The sequence below is a fragment of the Vicia villosa genome, linkage group LG3, assembly GCF_029867415.1.
Source record: "Vicia villosa cultivar HV-30 ecotype Madison, WI linkage group LG3, Vvil1.0, whole genome shotgun sequence".
Taxonomy (NCBI): domain Eukaryota; kingdom Viridiplantae; phylum Streptophyta; class Magnoliopsida; order Fabales; family Fabaceae; genus Vicia; species Vicia villosa.
Window position 1 is genome coordinate 208240679 of NC_081182.1, and position 10417 is coordinate 208251095.

The following is a 10417-nucleotide window of genomic DNA, read 5'->3' on the forward strand; positions in this document are numbered from 1 at the left end:
TCATATCACCAGAAGTACTATAATTCCATAATTCACTACTCTTCCAAAATCATCCGAAAATGCTAACACCGACGTCTTGGAGCTACCTTCTAAAACACCTCTTACGATACATCAGAACAAAATTTTTGTACGCCATTATTAACACTTCTTATTATTGAAATCATACTCATCTCTCCGCATTTCCAATTCTTACCCGCGCTTCAAAATGTTTCAACAACTTTAATAGCTTATACCACTGTCTCAATCACTTACCAATAATCCTAAAGTAAGGTCTACAACAGAACCTTACTTAATAACTGATCCAACACCGACATCTTACGCAAGGCTACTCAACCAATGGTTTCACAGTCCATCAGTAGTGCTGGAACATCACAACTTCTAAATTCCATCTTCTAGAATTTATTCTTGTTACTTAATAGTTACCTTCATAAACAATCGTAACCTGGACAACACTTGCATATCACCAATCGCTACGTAGCTCCTCATCCTTCGGGAAGTAAACATTAAAAATTTATGGTCATCCTCTTCCTCGAGAGATTCCAACTTAACTAGCAACCAAAATCTTAAATCCAAGTCACATTTGATTCGGGAAACAACAAACTCCAACAACACTTGCACTATCGCTAGCAGCAATATACTAACACCTTACAACTGAACATATCCGAGAAGCATAGCTTCTCCCCCACTTAGCTTCAAACCAACTCCTGTAGACAAACGATCAGAAGAACAACAAGTACTGATAGTGTTTCACACACTCATCGCGTACACAGGAATAAACAACATTAGACAATATTGGCCGGACAGACCGACCTGCTCTGATATCACTATTGTAACACCCCAAATCTACCCCGCAAATATAATCGGAAATCAGAGTGCACTTAAAAATATTCATCAAAGATGGGATGTCACAATTCGACTTAAACAAACAAACATACTCATATTGTAATCAACAAAGATACATAGCATTCGAAAACAAAAGTTTATCCAATAACTTCCAATTTCAACTCATAGACAACTTTCAATTCAACTCAACAGAAATATCATCATAGAATACAACAATCAAGTAATAACTACTAATCCCCCCGAGTGCTACGTATCAGAGCAATGGACGCCAACTCGACTTGCCATAAAGCAACATAAGGACTTCACATCAATAACCCCGAACATCCACGACTAATCTTGAGTACTTGCCCATTTTCCATGGTAGGGGAAATATCAACAAAGGGGTGAGATATCTTACAATATAAAGGAATGCATGATAAATAATATAGGAGATATAGATCATACATAATTTCACCATTTCGCATCACATAACATCTTACAACAACTTTCATCACAAAACAACTCATCAATATTATACGACTTTCAAAACAGCAAAAATGTCGTTAATCAATTAAGACAACATATTCAAATTTCACAATTATACTACCATCACGTCACAACAAGCATATCATCGTCTCAACCATTCAAATAACATAATCAACTTATGAAATGGCAACAATGTCAACAATCAACCATGACAATATATGCAACTCACAAGTAAGATTCCAACACATCACAACAAACATCTCATCATCAAGTCATCACATCACCACAAACATAATAATATAAGACTCAAATGCAATTCACATGTAAGATTCCAACACATCACAACAAACATCTCATCATCAAGTCATCACGTCACCACAAACATAATCAAATAAGACTCAAATGCAATTCACATGTGACTCGACTTATGCAAATGCATGTGGTACCATTTGGAGTAAAACTCCCACCGTCTCAAAATTTGTCATTGGGCACACCGTCGCTATTTGCCATTAAGGCCACCGTCGCTATTTGCCATTAAGGCCACCGTCTCTTTTATGCAATGGATGTGACTCAATAAATGCAACATCCATACAAACCACATAAACAATACGTCACAACATCGTCTAAATCACCATCGAACATTATCAATATAATGTCGAACTTTAACAACAACAAAATCATCATCATTCATAAGAATGCATCACTTCACAATCACGTCACTATGTTGCATCATCATACAACAATAATTCACCTCACAATACATCACAATACAACTTATCAACATTGACCATAGGGTCTACGACAGCAACAACAATTTCCACATACTAGCGACAACGACAACAAATTCATCATGTTAACAACAACCACAACAAATTCATCATGTTATAACAAACATCAACAATTCATCATATTCCTTAATTCAAGTAATCATCATCATAATATGTTATATTCAACTTTATATATATTGTTAATTCATCACATGGCATCATCATCGACTCATACATATCAAATACGCACAGTTAATCGCATATAGCATACAACATCTCTATCAATTATGCTTATCATTACATACATCATTATCTCATTCATCATAAAGAAGTTACATATCATCATCTCAATAACATTGTACCATCATAAGAAAACATACATCAAGTTATACTACAACACAGTTATGTCAATTCATCGCAAAGAGCATACTTCATATGTTAACACAACATAGTTCATCAATTAATCCTAATAAACATAATAGGAAACTATATCCTATGGATCATTTCATTTCATCATGATATAATCCTAATTAAATTTGGGGCGTTACAATCTGCGCTCATTTGCTAAGTGAATCTGACAGTGCAGAACACGAATTTCGGGTTTCTAACTTCACTCTTTGCATACCAGTTCATCCCAAATTGAACCCCAACATGTATTGACATACCATGACATACAAGGACACCAAAATAACACATTTTATAGCAATTAATCAAACATGCAACATGTTTATCTCAATCTAAACATTAATCATGCGCATCATTAAATAACGGAAATTATTTTACATGAAGAAAACATTACGGCCGGGAGGGATTAGAAGCAAGATTGTTCGGGACAAAAACAAACTTTTGGAAAAAGATGGTAAAAGTGTAAAGGTATAGATGAAAAGATATGACTATACCAAAAAAATTATAAAAGTATGGTGAGCAAATATTTAGAGAACACTAACTCAAACAAGTTTAAAATTTATGTTACTTTTAAAATCGTTTTCAAATATATTATATTTCTCAAGTCATTATTGCTCACAAACATTCTCAATGAATTTTATGATGAGGGTCGTTTGCAAACACATGGATAGCTTAATTGGGAGGAACAAAACTCAGCACTGACATCCAGAATCAATAGAACCAGCCAGACCTGATACGAGCCGAGATATTGACATAAACTGTAACGAATTAGGTCCAAGTTTGGTAAGCCCATTATAATTAATAATGGTGAGTCACTCCCTTTTAGAAGGATCTAGATAGTGAGTATTTAGTTTATGCTATTGGTATAAATAAGTGATTGATGAATGTAATTACCATCAATGAAATGAATGAAGAAATTAGTTTTAGAATTGTTATTATCTTTTTAGTGTAGTTTTCTCTCTATTTCTCTTAGCCCAAAATTTATGTTCATAACAAATGGTGCTCTCATTGCCATGAATTCTCCTCCATCCAATTTCTATCATCACTATTCATATGATCCTACAACTATCAACACCCATACTTTGTTGAATCCACAAACATATGAACATCCCATTCTCACTAACAACAACCCACCTTTTCAGCCACAATCAACCATTCAGAAAAATAATTTCAATATTTCAATATACAATGGAGATGATGATTGCTACTGGTGGATTCTTTGTACGGAAAAATGTTTTGCTGCAAATAGAATATTAGACTCAGAAAAACTAGCCAGAGTGGTTTCAAGATTGAGAGGTCGAGCTCTCCATTGGTGGTTGCAATGGTCTCAAAAGCATCGGTTAGCAAGCTGGGAAGCCTTTACTACCGCTATTCTATGGTGTTTCAAACCTGAATTTAGAGAGGTTATGCCAGAGTCAGATGAAGCAGGGGAGCCATATTCGGAATTTTCGAACTCTATTTTCACAAAGCCAGATCTGGAATCAACGAAACCCATAAAAGAAACTTCTATTCTTGAAGATTTCATCTCTGATCTAGAACTTGTTGTTGATGACCAAAGAGTTGCTTACCCGACACCCACTGTGAAGCAGCAACAAATTCACCGGTTTTTTCCGTAGTACCTCCGACCACTGCTAAAATCACTGATATGATTCCTACCATCAAGCCTCATTCCAACTATAATGATATTGTTTTCCCTCTCGTACCAGATGGGTCAATTTCCAACACACCTTTCGATCCAGGTCCACCGAAGCAACCTGATTCATCTTCGCCGGAATCATCTTTAATGAAACCTATGGTAACCGTTTCTCTACCGGATGTCACCTAGCTACGACATGGACCACCACCCACGCCACCAAATATGATGGTTTGTAAACCAAATCGTTCGAGCCAGAACCGCCGGACACCGGTCGGCCTACACCGTCAATACCACAGCGAGTCCTAACACCATCAAAATGTAATACAATGAATTTCACAAGAATCAGTAAACTCATTCTTTCAAGAAAATATAATGAAATTGGATTCTCACATGGTGCCCACAATGTGTTCGATAAAATACCTCTGCAAGCAACAAACCTTTCCCGCGTCAATGACCTCCGCGATGTGCAACATGACTTCGAAGCTCTCACGCAATTCTTTGGCACTTACCGGCATATCCTCTTTGATTCCTGCATCGGTAAAACCACGTGGCCTTATGGTTCTGGTATATGGAGCAAAATAGATTGGGTTCTACCTGAGATCGACGGTGACGACATCGTTAGCGCTTTTAAAGGTAACTCTAATATTTTCTGGGCTGAACATTTTGTCAAACAGTTTCTAGGCATGAACGATTGGTGGGTTAATGATTGGTGGGTTAATAATTGCGGTACCAGCTATACTTATAATTTCAAGGATCTAGGTATGACTTTTCTTGAGAGTATGGTTAACATTCTCAGAAAAATAAACTCCCCTGTTGTTGGTTATATTGCTAATGGTGCTTTAGTTCTTAGCATTGATACTGATTTTGGGTCTGTTATGGATGTTTTTCCCAAGTATTTGCAATCCCCTTTGAAGATTCCATGGGATATAGGAAAAGAAAATTGGTCTAAGCTCTTTGATAGGTGTTCCACTACTTGTCAACTTGTGATACTATTAGATGTAAGATCTACTGCAAGTATAGTAAAAAAAAGAAGAGGTATGGGACTCACAAAAGAGATATAAAGGAACTGATTATTCGTAACTTTAGTTCTTAGTAACCCTTGGCTGCTCAATATTCATTCTATATCCTGCAAGAACTGACATACGTCCATATGGTAGAGGAAGGAAAAATACTGTTTGGGGCGTTCTCCAAATGATCGGCTATCTTGGGTGTGATGGATTTGCAAGCACATTCCAAGATAAGTTGTTTAAAAGCTATGACATAGAAATACATAATCAAATATTCTACACAACTTTGTGTTCTTGTATTCTTAGTCTGACTGGTCTTATCTTACATGGACACTTATTACCTGCATTAAGGATAAGAGAATAAGAGAATGAGGTATGCTTTTAATGTGTTCATTCCAAATTCTGCATTGCCTCATGAGTTGGAGACAAGAAAGATCTTTTTGAATGGTTTGTCTCAAGATAAATATGTTGTTACAATTCTTTGGTTTAGGCAGTGGGATCCTAGAAGCAACTTTAACATTATATTTACAACCTTGAGGACAAGGTTGTTTTTCAAGATTGGTGGAATGTAACGAATTAGGCCCAAGTTTGGTAAGCCCATTATAATTAATAATGGTGAGTCACTCCCTTTTAGAAGGATCTAGATAGTGAGTATTTAGTTTATGCTATTGGTATAAATAAGTGATTGATGAATGTAATTACCATCAATGAAATGAATGAAGAAATTAGTTTTAGAATTGTTATTATCTTTTTAGTGTAGTTTTCTCTCTATTTCTCTTAGCCCCAAAGTTATGTTCATAAAAAAAACATAGTTTTATTATCCACCAAAATCTTTTCCAATTGGGGGAGGGAGATAGTTTTGATTAATCTCTCTATAAATATCTCAATTTTAATGTAATTGTCTTAAAAAATATAAGAAAACCAGCCAGGTAGAATTTTGCTCAAGAAATCTATAAATGTTACAACATCTATGGCACAACAGAAACGAGATCTAACCTCAATATTACACGACTAACCTTCTGCAATGACCAGAGTATCATTGAAAGAAACAATATGATGTCAATTCGATCACAATGTGACATCCTAGTGAAACTTACAAACTTCGATAATCAATAACAGTAATTTCTTCTTCAGGTGCATCCAAATCTTGATAACTGCATCACCATTAGGAAACGAGTTAAAAACTCACATAGCAACAAATAACTCAGTCCAATAATGAATGAATAACTTTAGTACTGAAGACGTGCAAGCATCCACGGTAGAAATACTCCCACCACACGGTATTTTAATAACCCAAAAGAGTTTCATTCCTAACATCCAGCCACATAAATGAGCTTTTGATTCTATATGGTGGTGATTTTTTATGAATTGGTATAAATTTGATGTTGGTTTAAAGTAAGCAGAACACTAAGCCATTTATGGCTTAATAAACTCGTAAAAGTTCAAAATAAATTCTACCGGAGAACACTCAAAATGTCAATCAAATTCATGGATCGGAAGTAAAGGCATCATGCCTAAAGATCACATATATGAGGTCCAGCAGAATAATTAACTCTGCATCCGCCGAGGATCAAGTCTAAAGGCTGAAGGAACAACAATCTTAGAGGTCCGCCCCCCCTATTTGAGGACCAGAATGCATAGTCATCCCTGAGGTATCAAATGAAGATGGTCCTTGATCCCTAAACATCTGCATTGCACCTTCTAGGTTCAGAACTGGCAGGATGAGCTTTAGGAGCAACAGAGAAATCAATACCCCTATTTGATCCCCTACTATGTCTTCTTTGTTTGCCACTGGCATATGTTTCCTCATCTGAATTTGGTTCACTGGCTTGCTCTGATATAATGAATTTTAATATGCGTGAAGAGGAAAAGCAGAATGAAACACACACATAGTGAGAGAAGACAAAAACATACATGTCCAGTGTTCCACTTTGCAAATTAAGCAAAAAATCCTTTGCCAGACGCCGAGCATTTTCATTCCTCCTAAAATATTATGTGCCAAATAAGGTTCAATATAATTATATATATTTAATCAAATTATTAGTCTGTCAGACTATCTTGCAATCATCCATCAACATGAAGAGGAAGCGGTGTTCAGTTCTCTAATAAACTGCTAGTTCTGAGTAAACTCGCCTTTCAATAACTGGAAGTAAATTTGAAGGATGATATTTATCTTTCAACCTAGATCAAAGTTTAAATCAAATTAAGGAATGAACACGAGATTGCTTCAACTTGAAACAAGATCAAATTTATACTTTACAAAAAAAAAATACTTCAAGAGTAAATTGAAAGTTTAAGAAGTGGGAAAAACACATACCATTTCTCATCTTTGTGAGCATTGAAATAAGCTCGTTTTTGGATAGTAATATACTCTGATTTGTACTCTTCGTATCTAGAAATAATGGATTATACACATGATTCATCAATAATCAATAAACAAACTAGAAATTCTTTAGTACTAGGAGCTTAGAAAACTGCAAAATGATGTTATTATTTTAAACTTACCTACGCTCCGCTTCAGATGGCAGTATATCATCCTCAAGCTCCTGAATTAATTGCTTATAAGACATTAATCCCTCTCTGAAATAAATCACAAGCTCTTCAAGTGAATAAACTTACCCCAAAACATCACATTGTCAAGTTCAATAGAGTAAAATAAAAGCAACCAACGTCCCACAAATCAACAATGACATAACATAATAAACATTTAAGAGAAACTTCCATAACTACCCTTCAAAGGAATAAAAAGGATTTATTGAAAATAGTAAATGCAATTTTCTCATTTACTACTATAAAAGACAAAAGCGGTAAACACATTGATAACCCGTTTTCTTTTTATTAAGCATGTGTAAACACGCTAATAACCCATTCCCATGTGTGACTGCATGACTCACATCACCAGCTTTGGCATCTTCTTTTAAACCTTACATATCTTAGGTATGTATGACAAAGTCAAACACTTTCAAACAATTCAACTTCCTTAATGAAGAAATGCATCAGAACATTTCTCTAGCAGAAATGCATCAAATCCTTTCAAACAATTCAAATAATTCATTTTACCTATTTGTTTAAATAGACAATACAACCTCTTATATACTCCTTCCGTTTTTTTATTATAAGTCGTTGTGGAGAGAATGTGTACTACAATATAAATCATTTTGCAAAAACTAGTAAATCATTAATGTTATTTTTCCTATTATATCCTCTCTTCTTTTAATTATGTTTATCTTTCTCACACCATTAATGAATAACAATTTTGTAAAATCCTTTATAATTTTTCTTTTTATATAATAATTATTACATTCCTCAATAAGTGTGAAAAGTACAAAAGGACTTATAATAAGAAATGGAGGGGGTACTATTTAGCCAATTTTATACTCCCTTTATTTTCTATTATAAGTTGTTTTGGACTTATCACACGTATTAAGATATGCAATCATTATTGTATGGAAAATATAAATTATGAATATTTTACAAAATTGTCTTTCATTATTTTTCCTATTATATCCTCTCTTCTTTTAATTATGTAAGTTTATCTTCCTCACACCATTAATGAATAACAATTTTGTAAAATCCTTCATAATTTTTCTTTTTATATAATAATTATTACATTCCTTAATAAGTGTGAAAAGTACAAAACGACTTATAATAAGAAATGGAGGGGGTACTATTTAGGCTATTTTATACTCCCTCTATTTTCTATTATAAGTTGTTTTGGACTTATCACACGTATTAAGATATGCAATCATTATTGTATGGAAAATATAAATTATGAATATTTTACAAAATTGTCTTTCATTATTTTTCCTATTATATCCTCTCTTCTTTTAATTATGTAACTTTATCTTCCTCACACCATTAATGAATAACAATTTTGTAAAACCCTTCATAATTTTTCTTTTTATATAATAATTATTACATTCCTTAATAAGTGTGAAAAGTACAAAACGACTTATAATAAGAAATTGAGGGGGTACTATTTAGCCTATTTTATACTCCCTCTATTTTCTATTATAAGTTGTTTTGGACTTATCACACGTATTAAGATATGCAATCATTATTGTATGGAAAATATAAATTATGAATATTTTACAAAATTGTCTTTCATTATTGGTATGGGAAAGATAAATTTACATAAGGGAAAGAAGAGAGTATAATAAATACCTAAGAAAATAATAGGAAAAATAACATTAATGACTTAATGGTATTGTAAAATGATTTCTAATTTGATACATAATTTTTCCCAATACAACTTTTAATAAAATACCAAAAAAATAAATAATTAAAGAGCAAACCTGAATGAAATGCTAGGATGGAAATAGGAGAGGACAGGCTATTAAGCTTGAATCTGTCCTACGATGAATTTCTAAAGCCCGAGTCAGTGAGTGGCCTTTGGCATTTTATAGGCGTCTTTTTTTTGGTCTGGTCTTTTTAAAATTTGGGTCTGATCTGAAAGCCTATTTAAAAGCATGTTTCACAGAGACTTTCAAATAATTCATTTTACCAATAAATCATTAATGTTATTTTTCTATTATATCCTCTCTTCTTTTAATTATGTGCGTTTATCTTCCCCATACTATTAGTGAAAGACATTTTGGTAAACTCCTTCATAAATTTTATTTTTTATACAATAATTATTACATCCCTTAATAAGTGTGAAAAGTTCAAAACGACTTATAATAAAAAACGGAGGGATTACTATTTAGCCTATTTTATACTCCCTCTGTATTTTATTATAAGTTGTTTTTGATTTTTCACACATATTAAGAAATGTAATCATTATTGTATAAAATATAAATTATAAAGGATTTTACAAAATTGTCTTTCATTAAAGATATGTGAAGGATAAATTTAAAGAAGGGAAACAAGAAAGCATAATAAATACTTAAGAAAATAATAGGAAAAATAATATTAATGATTTATATTTTATACAATAATTATTACATTCCTTAATAAGTGGGAAAAATCCAAAACAATTATAATAAAAAACAGAGGAGTACTATTTAGCCTATTTTATACTCCCTTTGTTATTTATTATAAGTTATTTTCGATTTTTCACACTTATTAGGAAATATAATAATTAATGTTGGGAAAATATAAATTATAGAAGATTTTACAAAATTGTCTTTCGTTAATGGTATGAAAGAAAGAAAACGAGAGAGTATAATTAATACTTAAGACTAACAATTTGTATCAATATGATCCATGAAATGAAGGTAAGCCACCATTTCTACTACTAACTCTGCACCGCCATTGAATGACAGACCGTTCTGACTCTCAAAAGCATCTATATT

General features: G+C 33.1%; 1 pseudogene; it reads right to left on the reverse strand.

The window, feature by feature from the left end:
- LOC131659836 (serrate RNA effector molecule-like) overlaps positions 1–8034 on the reverse strand; it is a 119430-nt pseudogene extending 111396 nt beyond the window's left edge.
- Positions 8035–10417: the final 2383 nt, after the last annotated feature.